Source organism: Neoarius graeffei, chromosome 19, assembly GCF_027579695.1.
Source record: "Neoarius graeffei isolate fNeoGra1 chromosome 19, fNeoGra1.pri, whole genome shotgun sequence".
NCBI classification, from domain to species: domain Eukaryota; kingdom Metazoa; phylum Chordata; class Actinopteri; order Siluriformes; family Ariidae; genus Neoarius; species Neoarius graeffei.
The window spans coordinates 2777495-2794531 of NC_083587.1; the positions used below are offsets into that span (position 1 = coordinate 2777495).

The 17037-nt window shown below is 45.9% G+C and overlaps 1 non-coding gene across 1 annotated transcript; it reads left to right on the forward strand.

Moving 5' to 3' along the window:
- Window positions 1-2025: 2025 nt before the first annotated feature.
- On the forward strand, window positions 2026-2098 carry trnaf-gaa (transfer RNA phenylalanine (anticodon GAA)). Its single transcript has one exon. It is a non-coding gene; the product is annotated as a tRNA-Phe (tRNA).
- The last annotated feature ends 14939 nt before the right edge of the window (window positions 2099-17037 follow it).

A 17037-nucleotide genomic window follows, 5' to 3' on the forward strand; every position in this document is an offset into this window, starting at 1 on the left:
TTTTACCGGGACATGAGATTTCAGCATTTTTATTTTTTTTTGTTCTGTAGCTTGAATAAGTTTAGGGTACTGAATAACACTTTCAGTTAAAGTTGAGTCTGATGCTTTTGTGCTGATGCTACAATAGCCTCCTATCACAATAAATATTCCCTGTAACATTTCCCGTTTTCTACTCATCTTTCTGTGATTGTCCCTCTTTCCCATGGTTGTATGTTGTGGGTGTGGCATTAGGTGGGAAAAGTGCTTTTTAGGGATTCATCAGATCATTCAACTGAGAGATAACTGAGAGCTGGTTCTGACTGAGCTGAGAAATATATTTGCTATGCAGAGAATAACAACGTTTTTTAAAAGCAATGATGGTGGATATAAGAATAAAAGAATGGATGAGGAAGGAAGTGTAGTGAAGAAAGCTAGAATGACGGGAGAAGGTGCGGGAAAATTATATAATGAGATGGAAAGCACACACCTCAGTGCAAACATTTAGATGGGAACATACAACACAGCAGAAAAAAATATATACAGTATATACTAATGGTGCATGTCACAACACAGCAGAAAAACAAAGAATATATATACAACTGGGCGTGTTGAGTTGCAGATGTTAATTGCACATTAGTTATAGAAACTCAGTTCAGCTACAAAACTCAGGATATTGCACTGTATTTGGTATTGCATTGTATTGGGTATAGATGTAAAAGTGTAGAAATATCAAATATACAAAAGCTATAAAAACTAAAAAGTTGCTCTGTAGTAAGTATTGCACTGTATCAGGTAAGTGTGAGAACATTTAGTATAGCTTGAATGTAAGTGCTTATAAGTTGTTTCCTAGAAGTTCAGCACTTTTTGTACCTGACTTTTGCACCTGTGCTGTAATGTGATCTCATCTCATCATCTCTAGCCCCTTTATCCTGTTCTAGAGGGTCGCAGGCAAGCTGGACCCTATCCCAGCTGATTACAGGCGAAAGGGGGGGGGTACACCCTGGACAAGTCGCCAGGTCATCACAGGGCTGACACATATTGGTAGACACATATGCCGCTTTTCCACTACAAACGCGGCTGAGTCGGGCTGAGCCGTGCCGTGCTGAGTCGAGCTGAGTGGGGCTGTTGGAGTTGCATTTCGACTACAACCGCGCTGAACCGTGCTGGCTGGAAGTGGGTGGACACATTGGGTGGAGTTAGCGAAAGTGGGTGGACGTCAGGTGATGTCGTTAAGCAGCGCAAACAGTGACATCAGTGAGCTTTTAAGCGGTAGTCTCACGACCCGGAGAGTAAACAATAAACATGGAGGACATGGAGTCGTTAGTGTTGCTGGTCTTGGTGCTGTGGCTTGTTGTCACCGACAACGCCAACAGATACTGGCAAGAGCGTATAGATGAGGCGAGGCGCATAAGGCTTCAGAAATTCTCGTAATTCGTAATTATTCTCCTTCCGGGTTTGCGGTGTTTACAGATCCCAGCGCGCTCGCGGGGCGTGTGTGGGCATGTGAGGACACTCCTCCTCACCAATCAGTGCACAGGGGAGTGTCTGCTCACGCCCCCAGCCTCACTCGGCTCGGCTTGGCTTGCTTCAGCCCCACTCCAAAACGGTGCAAGTTTTAGGGGCTAAGCAGGGCTGAAGCGAGCTGAGTCGTACTGGTTTTTGGTAGTCGAAACGCGAGCTGTGTCGGGCTGAAGCGAGCTGAAGTGAGCTGAAAAAGGGCCAATAGACAACCACTCACACCTGCAGTCAATTTAGAGTCACCATTTAACCTAACCTGCATGTCTTTGGGGGAAATCAGAACACCTGGAAGAAACCCACACAGACAACATGCAAACTCCGCACAGAAAGGCCCTTGTCAGCCACAGGGCTCGAACCCAGACCTTCTTGCTGTGAGACAACAGCGCTAACCACTACACCATCATGCTGCTGTAATGTGATGTAATGTGATGTGATCTCAAAAACAAAAATTCCTCTTGCTGCATATATTTGACAAGGGCCACTGATCCGACTGATTGGATGGCACCATGAGCTGTTGCTAATGGGCTTGCTGAAATAGCTCAGTAGGGAGAGCGTTAGCCTGAAGATTTAAAGGTCCCTGGTTCAATCCTGGGTTTCAGCATTGAGGGGTGTGGTTTATGTATGTCAAAGGCTGTTTTTTTTTTTTTTTGCCAGGGCAATGTCAGTATATGCCAGTAATTTGGTGCTGAAAACAGTTCTACAGCTGTGTCTTGGTTCCATGGTGTAATGGTTAGCAGTCTGAACTTTGATTCCAGAGTTCCACTGTCAGTGGAACTTCTGAAGCCTTTGGTTGCGGCATCTGAGCTAATATGCCCAGATTGTTTCAATTGCATGCTCCTTTTGGTCAATCACGAGTTCTACTCACGATCAGGTCATACCAAAGACCATCATAAAAATGGTACCTACTGCTGTCTGGCAAGGAACGTTGCAATACAGATGCGAGTGGGGAGTCAAACTTTTGCAGTTACCAGAGGACTAGCCCCCCACTGTAACCTGAGCTATGTAATAGGTGAGAGGCCGAGGGCTACGGAGATCGGTGCTGCCCTTTGCGCCACATGGTGTGGGAAGGACTTTGATTTACAGGTCAGTGGCACTGCACGGGTGATGTCATTTGCACCAATGCCTTCTTTTGTGTCCACACGGACTCTATACTATTATCTGCATTGGTGTGCGTTCTTGATCCGCGTGAGTGGATTCCCATAGACATAGAGTGTGGATGCATAAAGAAACTCAAGTTGTTTTCTGATGGTTTTGGTCCCGTGCATGCCTGCTACCATACCAGTGTTATAGTAATTACCAGTCATGCACACTGCCTAGTGGCCAGTGTTAGTAATTACCAGTCATACACACCGCCTAGTGGCCAGTGTTATAGTAATTACCAGTCATACACACCGCCTAGTGGCCAGTGTTAGAGTAATTGCCCATCATACACACCGCCTAGTGGCCAGTGTTATAGTAATTACTAGTCATACACACTGTCTAGTAGCCAGTGCTATAGTAATTACCAGTCGTACACACTGCCTAGTGGCCAGTGTTAGACTAATTGCCCATCATACACACCGCTTAGTGGCCAGTGTTATAATAGTAATTGCCAGTCATACACACTACCTCGTGGCCTGTTAGTCTGGAGGATAAAAATGGTATTACAACCCCCTGCACATCTAGGGGTAAAAGCTGCCAACCATGTTTTTTTTAGTTAAAATGGTTCCTAAGAGAGAGAAATATGGTGGTTGGCATTTTTGGAAATGCCTCTGACTATCCCTTGGCAGCCATTTTGAAACTGACTATTGGGCAATCTTGAACACCTAAATGTATGGACTCCTGGAGCAATCTACACCATAAAAGTTGTAGTTAAACCTAAGTTTTTTGTTCAAGATATGTTCTGGCACCTACCAACAAGGATTTTATCTGGTGGCCATCTTGTAATTCAATATGGCTGCCAGAAATGTAATAAAAACATGTAATTTTACCTTCCAGGAAGATACAAACATGATCTTAGTGTCAAAAATTATGTTTTTGATGGTTAGAAATAATGTGCTTATATTAAATTACATCCACACTTATCATTAATAAAGCATTTCCAATATAAAATAATGCTAAATTTCTAATTTAAAAAAATATCAGATTTGGTCCACCATTCACTTCAAGCATACTGAAATAGAAAAAAATGCAAAAATAATGTTTTAAAATATTTCAAAAGTCATGGAAAAGCAGAAAAATAATAATAATTTAACAACTTTAAATAACCAAAATCACAAGTGTAAGCCATAGTTCATAACTGCCTACAGGTTGACCATTGAAGCATTATGGGTATCAAAGAAATTTCACTCCATTTCCTGCAATATATATTGTTTTTTATGAGTGTGGAACATATGGTGTCCAATCAGAGACCTGCTTTAATTCACTTAAAAATATGATACTTCAAGCATTTTGTTTTGTTTTTTCTTGAAAGAACTGGAAAAAGCAGCCAATAAGGTCACTTGTTCCAGAGGCAGCAATCTAGAAGATCCTAGAAGGTGCGGCAGTGTACCTGAAAACAGAGAAAATCAGTGGCTTTATTCAACATGAAAGTAGCTTTCCTCTACCAATTAAACATTAATGTGTTTTGTAACATGATGCATATTATTTATAAAATGGGAGACAAGGTACAGATGTGATATTTACAAGACAGTACAAGACAGCCTTACAAGACATTGTAAACTAGACAGATTGCCTGCTTGCCAGTTTTTAACACAGCCTGGATGAAGACACCTTGGAGCTGGAACAAAGACAGTGGGCTTATGTCAGTGGCTGCTGAGGTCAGTGTGATGAGGTAGGGTTGGTTTCCTGCAGCAGAACTGGAAAAATGTGACAAATAATATCTTGAAACTTGGTATATAGGGTAGGGGATACAGATGACTGTCTTCTTGTCTTTTTTAACTTGTAATTTTCTCAACCTCATGCTTTTTCTGTGTACATCTATAGATTTCTTGTCCAGAGTTTCCAAGCACTACATCGTCAAAAATTGGAATTGTGTAACCAGGATCTTACAAATATGTGCAGCATGATAAGACTTCTTTAAAGTTTTAATTGAAACATTTTTGATGATGATATCAAAGGCTCATTCATCGAGACTTGAGTGCAAAACTGCACCTTCCTCAGCAGCATCAATACAAGGCAAGGCAAGTTTATTTGTATAGCGCATTTCATACACACAGGCAATTCAATGTGCTTCACAAAAAATAAAAGCATAAGAACAGTAACAAAGAATTAAAGTAAAAGTGAAATCATTAAAATCCAAAATTAAAAAGAAATTAAAATAAAGAATTAAAGTAAAATCATTAAAATCAAAATTAAAAGAAATTATATTAAAGGAAATTAATTACACTTTAGGTAAAAATTAATCAAGTGAAAGCATCTGAAAACAGCTTTGTCTTGAGCCTGGATTTAAAACTAACAACAGTAGGAGCATTTTTGATATCATCTGGAAGTTGGTTCCAAAGCTTAGCAGCATAGCAACTAAAGGCTGCTTCACCACACTTCGTTTTGACAGCTGATATTACTAGCAAGTTTTTCTCCTGTGATCTTAGAGACCTAGTTGGTGCATATAATTGAAACATATCCAGTAGGTAGCTGGGTCCCATCCCATTTAATGTTTTAAATAGAAGAAGTAATGCCTTAAAGTCAATTCTATAGCTCACTGGGAGCCAGTGCAGAGACCTTAGGATTGGAGTGATATGGACTACCCTTTTTGTTCTTGTAAGAACCCTTGCTGCTGCATTTTGGATTAGTTGAAGCTCTTTAATGGTCTTTTTTGGAAGACCTGTGAAAAGGCTATGTTAGGACTAGGACTGTTTTGGCCTCTAGAGGCCGCTGTTATTTCCTTTTCATGTCGTGTTTATTTTGGCCTCTAGAGGCCGCCACTGTTCCTGTGTTTTGTGTTTGTGTTAATTGCCTAATTATCTTCACCTGTGTCCTTAATTAGTTTGTCTATTTATACCCCTGAGTTCAGTCCTCTTGTCACGGAGTCTTTGTGCTGTTATGTTTATCTCCAGTTTCCTTTGTACTGTGTTTTTTGATCTTCTTAGCTTTTGTATTTTTGCACTTTGCTTTTCTTTTGGATTTTACTCTTTGGTTTTTTTTTGTCTTTTGTTTTGCCCTGTATATAGTGTATATAGTTTAAATAAACCTTTTGATTCTTTTTCTACTTCCGCCTCACGCCTCTGCATTTGAGTCATCCCCCTGGTGGCCTAGTGGGGGTTTGCTGGATTATCACACCAACGAACCAGGTTCGAATCCCAGCAAAACCCTAACAGAAAGACTCCGTCATGACCGACTCAGCAGAGGCTGCTTCAACTGTCTACCCGGCCAACCTTCAGGGAATTATGGCAGCTTTGACACGCTTCGGAGCGACCATGGACGCTCATGGACGTACGCTCACCAGCCAACGTGAGGCCCTCGCTCGCCACGAGGAACTGCTTCAGCAAATTGGGAAAACCCTGGCACAGCTGACATCTCTGCCTGCATCTCCTGCTCCTGATCCAGTTCCTGCTCCTGATCCAGCTCCCACTCCTGCTCCAGTGCCTCCTGCAATGCTGCCTTCTTCACCTCGCGAACCCAGCCTTCCTGCACCACAGAGGTATGACGGCAAGCACAGTGAGTGCCGAGAGTTCCTTACTCAGTGTCAACTCACCTTTGAGCTTCAGCCTACCACCTACACTACGGATCGCCGCAAGATTGCCTTTGTGATCACCTTATTAGCTGGTAAGGCGCGAGCCTGGGCTACTGCTATCTGGCAAAGACAGGGACCTGAGTGCTTTGATTTCCAGCTGTTTTCTGAAGAGATGCTTCGGGTCTTCGATCAGGCAGACATCAGTACCGACGCAGCCCGAAAGCTCATGTCCATCCGGCAAGGAGGAAGCGTCGCAGATTACGCCATCTCGTTCCGAACACTCGCAGCAGTAAGTGGATGGAACGAGACTGCCCTGGTGTCAGCCTTCCACCATGGTCTGTCTGACCCCATCAAGGACGGTCTGGCCTCTATTGGATGCCCAAGTGACCTCGAAACCCTCATCTCACATGCTATTCGTCTGGATAACAGGATGAGAGAACGCCACCAAGCCTTGAGCCCCCCCAGCCTCCCTACCTCTACCTGGAGACCGTCTACCTCCTTCAGTGACTGTCCAGAACCCATGCAAGTGGGTCGTACTCGCCTCTCCGCATCTGAGAGGGAGCGCAGAAGGAGGGACAAGTGCTGCATCTACTGTGGCAAGCCTGGTCACTTCCGAGCATCATGTCCCGAACTCTTGGGAAAAGGACCGCCCCGTCCAGCCGAGGGAGGGTTGTGACGGGGCCTACCCTCTCTCCCGGACTCCCTGGCCAAGGAATCTACATCCCGGTCTCCATCTCCTGGGGTGAGTCTGTCCACTCTTGTCAAGCTTTGATAGACTCAGGGGCGGCTGGGAACTTTATGGATATTCACTTCGCCCAAAGCATCAATATTCCGACTGCACCTCTTGAAGTCCCACTGTCTGTGTCTGCCCTCGATGGCCAAGCGTTAGGTGATGGAAGAGTCACCCAAGTTACTTCTCCAGTTTTCCTCCAGTCTCAAGGTCACAAGGAAGAAATATCCCTGCACCTGATTCCTTCACCTGAGTTCCCAGTTATTCTAGGCCTTCCTTGGCTTACTCGCCACAACCCTCGCATAGACTGGGTAACAAGCCAGGTTGTGGAATGGGGCCCTGCATGCCATGCCTCTTGTCTGCTCTCTAGCTCTCCTGTGTCTCCTGCCGAGCCCCCTGATCTCACCGAGTTATCTCAAGTTCCCACAGAGTACTGGGATCTCAAGGAGGTATTCAGCAAGAGCAGGGCCGCCGTTCTTCCTCCGCACCGGGCCTACGACTGTGCCATCGACTTGCTCCCTGGGACTACCCCTCCTCGTGGCAGACTGTTTTCACTCTCTCAGCCAGAACGCAAGGCCATGGAGGAATACCTCAAAGATGCCCTGGTCTCTGGGTTTATTCGACCCTCCACTTCACCTGCTGGAGCCGGCTTCTTCTTTGTCGGCAAGAAGGATGGGGGGCTCCGACCATGTATTGATTACAGGGGCCTGAATAAGATCACTGTGCGCAACCGATATCCCCTTCCGCTGATGTCCACAGCTTTCGACCTGCTCCAAGGCGCCACCGTCTTCACCAAGTTGGACCTACGGAACGCATACCACCTCATCCGTATCCGACAGGGAGACGAGTGGAAGACTGCCTTTAACACCCCGTCTGGGCACTACGAATACCAGGTGATGCCCTTCGGACTCACCAACGCACCAGCTGTTTTTCAGGCCCTAATCAACGACGTCTTAAGGGACATGATTAACCTATACGTTTTTGTCTACCTCGACGACATCCTTATCTTTTCCAAGACCGTGCAGGAGCACCGCCACCATGTCCGCCAGGTTCTCCAGAGGCTGCTACAGAACAATCTGTTCGCCAAGGCCCAGAAATGCGAATTTCATGTTCCCGAGGTCTCCTTTCTGGGATTTATTGTACGGACAGGCCAACTCCAAATGGACCCTGCCAAGACCCTGGCCGTCCGGGATTGGCCTACTCCCAAGTCCGTTAAGGAGGTTCAGCGGTTCTTAGGATTCGCTAACTTCTACCGCAAGTTCATCAGGAACTTCAGTTCTGTGGCAGCACCCATGTCAGACCTCACCAAAGGGACAGGTGGATCTTATGGCTGGTCTCCTCAGGCAGAAAAGGCGTTCAAAGACCTCAAGGACCGCTTCTGCACGGCACCCATTCTGGTTCTCCCGGACACCTCCCAACCATTCATCGTGGAGGTGGACGCCTCGGACAGTGGTGTCGGCGCGGTGCTCTCTCAACGTTCGGAAGGAAAGCTGCACCCCTGCGCTTACTTCTCCCACCGCCTGAGTCCTGCTGAGTCCCGGTACGATGTGGGGGATCGAGAACTGCTAGCGGTCAAACTGGCCCTTGAGGAGTGGAGGCACTGGCTGGAGGGAGCACAACATCCATTCCTGGTTTGGACTGACCACAAGAACCTGGAGTACCTCCAGCAAGCCAAGAGACTGAACCCTCGACAGGCTAGGTGGGCCCTGTTTTTCAGTCGGTTTGACTTCACCCTCTCATACCGCCCCGGCTCCAAGAACACCAAACCTGACGCACTGTCCAGACTGTTCTCTGCCACTAACAGGGAGAATGAAGTCAGGCCTATTATCCCTGTGTCCCGGATTGTGGCCCCTGTCCGCTGGGGTATTGAGGAGGCTGTCCGACGAGCCCAACGCCAGGACCCCGGTCCTGGGACGGGGCCACCAGGCCTCTTGTACGTCCCACATCAAGCCCGGGCCAAGAGGAGGACGCGGGGGTGCCCTCGGTCAACCAATATGTGAGACGGTGTCGCAAGACCTGGAGCAAGGTCAGGAAGACCCTCATACAGACCTCCAGAACCAACCAGACTCAGGCCAACCGCCATAGAAGACCTGCACACGCTTTCCGCCCTGGGCAGCGTGTTTGGCTGTCCACTAAGGACCTTCCACTGCGGGTGGAGAACCGCAAGCTTGCTCCTCGCTACATTGGCCCCTTCAAGGTGGTGCGCAGGGTGAACCCTGTCTCCTACCGGCTCCAGTTGCCCCGGACTCTGAGGATCAACCCCACTTTCCATGTTTCCCTGTTACGGCCCGTACTGACGTCTACGTATGCCCCTGCCCCTAGGAACCCCCCACCCCCCCGCATCTTCCAGGGGCAGACTGTGTTCACTGTGAATCGCCTGCTTGACTCCCGCCGGGTCCGCGGCGGGTTGCAATATCTGGTGGACTGGGAGGGCTATGGTCCTGAGGAGCGCTGCTGGGTTCCTGCTCGGGATGTCCTTGATAAAGAACTATGTCGGGACTTCCATTCGGCCCATCCGGATCGCCCTGGGAACGTCAGGAGACGCTCCTAGAGGGGGGGGTCCTGTTAGGACTAGGACTGTTTTGGCCTCTAGAGGCCGCTGTTATTTCCTTTTCATGTCGTGTTTATTTTGGCCTCTAGAGGCCGCCACTGTTCCTGTGTTTTGTGTTTGTGTTAATTGCCTAATTATCTTCACCTGTGTCCTTAATTAGTTTGTCTATTTATACCCCTGAGTTCAGTCCTCTTGTCACGGAGTCTTTGTGCTGTTATGTTTATCTCCAGTTTCCTTTGTACTGTGTTTTTTGATCTTCTTAGCTTTTGTATTTTTGCACTTTGCTTTTCTTTTGGATTTTACTCTTTGGTTTTTTTTTGTCTTTTGTTTTGCCCTGTATATAGTGTATATAGTTTAAATAAACCTTTTGATTCTTTTTCTACTTCCGCCTCACGCCTCTGCATTTGAGTCATCCCCCTGGTGGCCTAGTGGGGGTTTGCTGGATTATCACACCAACGAACCAGGTTCGAATCCCAGCAAAACCCTAACAGGCTATTGCAGTAATCAACCCTACTGGAGATGAAAGCATGAATAAGTTTTTCTAGATCATGCTTTGACATGAGACCCCTGAGTTTAGAAATGTTTTTTTAGGTGATAGAATGCAGACTTTTTACCACTTTCATATGACTGTTAAAGTTAAGTTCACTGTCAATAAGGACACCAAGGTTTTTGACAGTATCCTTTGCTTTAAGCCCCTTAGTTTCAAGAACAGTGGCAATCCTAAGCCTTTCCTCCTTTTTGCCAAATATAATTACTTCAGTTTTATCTGCGTTCAGCTGAAGAAAATTGTGAGACATCCATTTGTTAATTTGGTCAATGCATCTATGAAGAGACTCAAGAGGGGCATAGTCATTAGGTGACATAGCTAAGTAAAGCTGAGTGTCATCTGCATAGCTATGGAAGTTTATTGAGTTATTCTTAATAATTTGTCCAAGTGGGAGCATATAAAGGTTGAATAGTAATGGTCCCAGGATTGAGCCCTGGGGAACCCCACAGTTCAAGGACACGGGTGATGAACTGTGGCCTCCAATGGCCACATAAAAAATCTTTGTTGTAGGTAAGATTTTAACCAGTTGATTACTATACCAGTAAATCCAACCCAATGCTCCAGTCGATGTAACAGTATGAAATGATCTACCGTGTCAAATGCAGCACTTAAGTCTAAAAGCACCAAGACTGATGTTTTACCAGCATCAGAATTAAGACGTAGGTCATTCATGACTTTAGTAAGAGCTGTTTCAGTGCTATGATTGTCACGAAAACTTGACTGAAACTTATCAAAACATCCGTTTGATGTCAGGAAGGCAGTTAATTGATTAAAAACAATTTTTTTCAATTATTTTACCAACGAATGGCAAATTGGATATGGGCCTGTAGTTGTTGAGTACTGAGACATCCAGGTTATTCTTTTTCAGTAGGGGTTTTACAACCGCTTTTTTCAGAGATGAAGGAAACATGCCAGTTCGTAAGGAGGTGTTGATAATCTGAAGTACCTCGTCTGATATTAGGTGAAGAACAGATTTGAAAAAGACTGTAGGTAAAATGTCCAATTCAGATGTGGAGGAGCTGAGACTTTGTACTGTTTTTCTCAGTGTCTCAACATCAATTAAACTAAATGTTGACATTGTATTACGACCCCCTCTCTCTTTATCCAATGGTTCCAGATTTTGAAGTGTTTGCACCTGTGTGGCTATATTCATATGTATTTTATCAATCTTTCCTTTGAAAAAAGATGCAAAGTCGTTGCATGCATTAACTGAGAGAAATTCAGAAGGCATTTGTCTTGGTTGGGTTTGTTAGCTTTTCAACTGTAGAAAATAGCACACGGGCATTGTTGATATTCCTATTAATAATGTCAGCAAAAAAAGACTGTCTTGCTTTAGAAATTTCTAAGTTGTGTTTACATAACATCCCTTCATAGATTTGATAATGAATCTGGAGTTTAGATTTACGCCATTTTCTTTCAGACTTTCTACATTCCCTCTTTGACATTTTAACTGCTGGATTTAGTTTCCAGGGTGCTTTTCCTTTGTCTATGACTCTTTTGGTTTTTAAAGGAGCAATAGCATCCATAATATGTTTCATTCTTGAATTAAAAATTTCCATTAGATCATCTGCACAATCTAAAGATTGACATGGGAGTTCTGAGAGTGCCTGCTCAAAAAGAGCTGCTGTGCCATTGGTAATTACCCTCTTTTTTACAGTCACAGACTTGTTTTGAAAGTGAGGGGAAATGGAAACATCAAAGAAAACACAAATGATCAGATATACCCAGGTCCATGACACTAGTAGATACATTAAGACCCTTAGTGATGACAAGGTCGAGGGTGTGGCCATGGGAGTGTGTTGGTCCTTGTACATGTTGTGTTAGGTTGAAGGCATCAATCAGTGTAAGAAATTCATTTGCATATGTGTTATCTAGATTATCAACATGGAAGTTAAAATCCCCAGAAATAATAAGATTGTCAAACTCTAAACAAATATTTGACAACAGTTCCCCAAACTCCTCTAGGAACAGTGGTGCAGAAAGTCTTGGTGGTCTGTAAATAGTCAACACTAATATGTTAGAAGAACATTTTAGGATTGCACTTAGGTATTCAAAAGATGTAAAGTCACCAAGAGTTGTCTGTTTGTACTGAAAACATGCCTTGTATATATTTGCTATTCCTCCTCCCCGTTTATTGGCTCTTCCAACACTCATAAAATCAAAGAGTGGGGGAGTTGCTTCAATAAGAGTAATAGAGCTGCTTGATTGTTCAAGCCAAGTTTCAGTAAGAAGCATAAAATCCAGTTTGTGTGTACCGATGAAGTCCTTAATTAAAAAAGGCTTATTAAGTGATCTTACATTCTGAAGAGTTAGTTTTACAGTGAATGTGGGGGTAATTTCCACAGAAGCGTTCTGTGGTTGTTTTGGAACTGGAAGGAGATTTGACAAGTTTACCCCATTGATAGGATGTATAAGAACACCTCTCCTTGTTAGCACAGGAATAGAAAAGTACGTCATGGGTCCCAGCTTATTTTCAAAACTACCATCTGGACCCAGATTATATCAGTTCATTCCAACATGAAGGTCATCACTGCTGCCGGTGAACTGTAGCTGTGCACATGGTCCTTGAGTCTTATCTGTAGTCACAGGGGGAGGTGGTGCCCTCTGTTTCTTGGGTGCTGTAGCAGTTGGACATATCATTAAAGATGTTGGGGTACACAAGGCCTGATCATGAGACAGCTCTGTGTACGGTACTTGATTTGAGTGTCCTCTTGGGCTTGCCAAAGACACTCGGCTTAAAGACAATAGTCTCTCCATTTTCTCAGGAAAACGCAGTCTGGGGGGTGAAGGAGATACAGAGGGGCTTGGGGTTACATCCACTGTTGTTGTTGGTGATTGCCTATTGCCAGTCTCAGGAGGTTGTGGTGATGCTTGTTTATCTGATTGTCTTTCTGATAGTTCTGCCAGCTTACCCATTAGCTCAGATATCATGTTGCTAGCCTTGGAAAGTGACGGGGATATGTGTGGTGATAGATCCACCCTCTGATCATTTTCCTGAACTGTATTGGGGGCAGATGAGTCAGCATGATCCTCTGTAGTTGCTGGGGGCTTAGTTGCCTTCGTTGGTGACAAGGAGTTTTGCTTGACTCCACTGAGAATGGGAACTGAGATTGGACATTTCCCGGAATGTTGTGAATCATCTGTGTGTTTGATGTTGTTTATCATTTTTTCAGTTTGTAATCCATCAGAGTGAGCGTTAGTCCCGCTTCTTTCTGCCTGCAGATTCACTGTTACAGAGTGTTTCGTGTCATAAGCCACTGCTTGAGTTTGAACCTCAACAGTGTGTTTCCATACTGTTTTTGAGTCTTTGTTGATGTCCCTGGGAGGTTCAGTTTGTACCCAAACAGACAGCACCACTTCTCTCAGTTCCCAATATTTTTAGATCAGAACATGATTTTTCTCATTTCAGAACATCTGCCAAAGGCCCCAGTGAGGATTGAAATCATGACCCCTGGTTTATAGGGCTGCTCTAACCACTGAGCTACAGACCCATATTAGTGTAGATTCAGCCCAAAGCAGAACCTTGAGGACCCTCTGCTGATCCTCAAATACCACTTGTCCACCAAGTCACCACTTTTCCACTGAGGGCTGGTTCTGAGCTGGTGTCTAATTTTGAGCCAGTTCTTGAAGTTTCCACAGCCAAAGAACCAGCTCTCAGCCAGGAAAACTGGCCCCAGAGTGCCACCAAATCTTTGCTGGTCTAGAACCAAGAACTACTTACATTGGCTCGGACTTGTTTTGCTGGGAAACAAATCTTGAAGGTTTTCTTTTTTTATGCAACATTTAAGGGTTCATCTCTGAGAAACAACCAAAAACTCCATGAGATGACATGAGGAAGAAACCTTGAGAGCAAGCAGACTCAAAAGAGAACCCATCCTCATCTGGGTCACACCAGATAGTGAGATTCTAAGTCAGAGAGAAGCAAAGGATAGATACAGACAGAAGTTAGCTTATTTATGGTTATGATGTGTGCAAAATTGCTCAAAATGATTGGAGTGATGTCCATTTTTGGCCTAGGTTTACCTCCATGGATGTTGGAATGTACCTTCTCACTGCATTTTCTCTGTTTTAATAAATTTAAAAAAAAAATCATTTACTGAAAGAGAAGGGCAGGGAGGATTGAGAATCCATCAGCTGTGGTTTGTTTACACCCGATACTAAAACTGGTAGCATCCTAGCCAACAAAAGTAAGATTCAGAGACGGTTTCATTAACTCTTTATAGGCTCCAGTGAGAATTGAACTCTCAACCCCTCGTTTACTAAACCAGTGCACTCACCACTGAGCTTTGGAGCCTTAACACTTTCACAACTGCTGAAGATTGGATAGGATATATATAGGAACTTGAAAATCGTTGCACTCCTGACACGTGCCACTTTTCCATTGTGTACTGAGAAAAAGCGCATCCTACAACATATCCTGGTATAGGTGGCATGTCCTTCAGGCAAACTACATAGCCAAGTCCCCAAAATGCAAAGCGCATGCACAGTAGGGCAATAAGTTATTTTACTGTAACACTCCTGACAGTTTTGAAGTGCTTTGAACAGCTTTCAGCCCACCGCCACTGTGTTAGCGACATAAATGGTTAGCAGCAGAACAGAAGAACAAATGTAGAATTGAGAAACTGGTCACAGGTTTATTATTTAGGGCAATTTTCAAGCAACAGTGATGCTGGATTTGGTAAAAAAGACAAATTAGTCAAATTTGTTACAAATCAACACATTCAGTGCCAGCTGGTGTGACAACAAGGTTATTAACAGCAACTGTGAAACACCTATCACTCTCAGATTTGAACCACCAGTTGGATATCTAACACCAACAATCAGCCATCAGAGTACCTGTAAAATTAAACAGTTTGCTGTTGAATTAAGAGCATTAAAAGTTTTGTCACAGCAAATGTGTAACAGTCCTCACATTTGTGACACTTTCAAGGTACAGTACAGTAGCAACACCAAATTTGCAACAGATTTTCTTTGATGGAAGGACTTTCTGGAGAACTGCTAACTTCATCTGCAATAGGTGAACATGGCTCCTGTTACAGAGCAATTGGACCTGAACAAACAAGTAAAGGAATTATCTTCAAGTCTTCTCATTTATTTCAGAACTGCCCCTCCTAGAACTGCCACCTTATTGTGGTGGAGGGGTTTGTGTGCTTGAATGATCCTAGGAGCTATGTTGTCGGGGGCCTTACACCCCTGTTAGGGTCTCCCAAGGCAGACAGGTCCTAGGTGACAGGCCAGACCAAGAACAGTTCACCAAAACCCTTATGAAGAATCGATCAAGGACCGTGACGTTGCCCGGTATGGCGCAGCTGGGGCCCCACCCTGGAGCCAGGCCCGGGGTTGGGGCTCGTATGCGAGTGCTTGGTGGACGGGCCTTTGCCCACAGGGCCCGGCCGGGCTCAGCCTGAAGCGGTGACGTGGGCCCGACCTCCTGTGGGTTCACCACCCACAGAGGTAGCCGTAGGGGGCCGGTGCAGTGTGGATTGGGCGGCAGTCGAAGGCAGGGGCCTCGATGACCTGATCCCCAAACACAGCGGCTTGCTGTTGGGACATGGAATGTCACTTCATTGGGGAGGAAAGAGCCTGAGCTTGTGCGGGAGGTTGAGAGGTACCGGCTAGAGATAGTTGGGCTCACCTCTACATGCAGCTTGGGCTCTGGAACCCAGCTCCTCGAGAGGGGCTGGATTCTCCACTTCTCTGGAGTCGCCCATAGTGAGCAGCGGCGGGCTGGTGTGGGCTTGCTTATAGCTCCCCAGCTCAGCCGCCATGTGTTGGAGTTTACCCCAGTGAATGAGAGGGTCGCCTCTCTGCGCCTTCGGATTGGGGAGAGGGCGCTTGCTGTTTGTGCCTACGGGCTGAATAGTAGTATAGAATATCTGGCCTTCTTGGAGTCCCTGGGAGAGGTACTGAGAGGTGCTCAGACTGGGGACTCCACTGTTCTACTGGGGGACTTCAATGCTCACGTGGGCGATGACAGTGACACCTGGAGGGGCGTGGTTGGGAGGAACGGCCTCCCCGATCTGAACCCGAGTGGTGTTTTGTTATTGGACTTCTGTGCTAGTCACAGTTTGTCCATAACGAACACCATGTTCGAGCATAGGGGTGTTCATAAGTGCATGTGGCACCAGGACACCTTAGGTCGGAAGTGGATGATCGACTTTATCGTTTCATCTGATCTCTGGCCCTATGTCTTGGACACTCAGGTGAAGAGAGGGGCTGAGCTGTCAACTGATCACCACCTGGTGGTGAGTTGGATCCGCTGCTGGAGGAAGAAGCCAGACAGACCTGGCAGGCCCAAACGTATGGTGAGGGTCTGCTGGGAACGTCTGTCCGAGCACTCTGTCGGGGAGGTCTTTAACTCCCACCTCCGGGAGAGCTTCTCCCAGCTTCTGAGGGAGGCGAGGGACATTGAGTCTGAGTGGACCATGTTCTCTACCTCCATTGTAGACTCAGCTGTTCGGGGCTGTGGCCTGTCGTGGCGGCAATCCCTGAACCCAGTGGTGGACACCGGAAGTAAGGGATGCCGTCAAGCTGAAGAATGAGTCCTATCGGGCCATGTTGACCTCCGGGACTCCTGAGGCAGCCGACGGGTATCAGCAGACCAGGCATGCCACAGCTTGGGCAGTTGTGGAGGCAAAAACTCGGAACTGGGAGGAGTTTGAGGAGGCCATGGAGAAGGACTATCGGTCGGCCTCGAAGAAATTCTGGCAAACTGTCCGGCGCCTCAGGAGGGGGAAGCAGTGCTCTGCCAACACTGTTTACAGTGCGGGTGGGGAGCTGTTGACCTCGACTGGGGATATTGTCGGGCGGTGGAAGGAATACTTTGAGGATCTCCTCAATCCCACCGTCATGTCTTCCATAGAGGAGATGAAGGCTGATGACTCCGAGGTGGATTCGTCCATTACCCAAGCCAAAGTCACTGAGGTGGTTTGCAAGCTCCTCGGTGGCAAGGCACTGGGGGTGTATGAGATCTGCCCTGAGTATCTCAAGTCTCTGGATGTTGTGGGGCTGTCTTGGCTGACATGCCTCTGCAACATCACGTGGTGGTCGGGGACAGTACC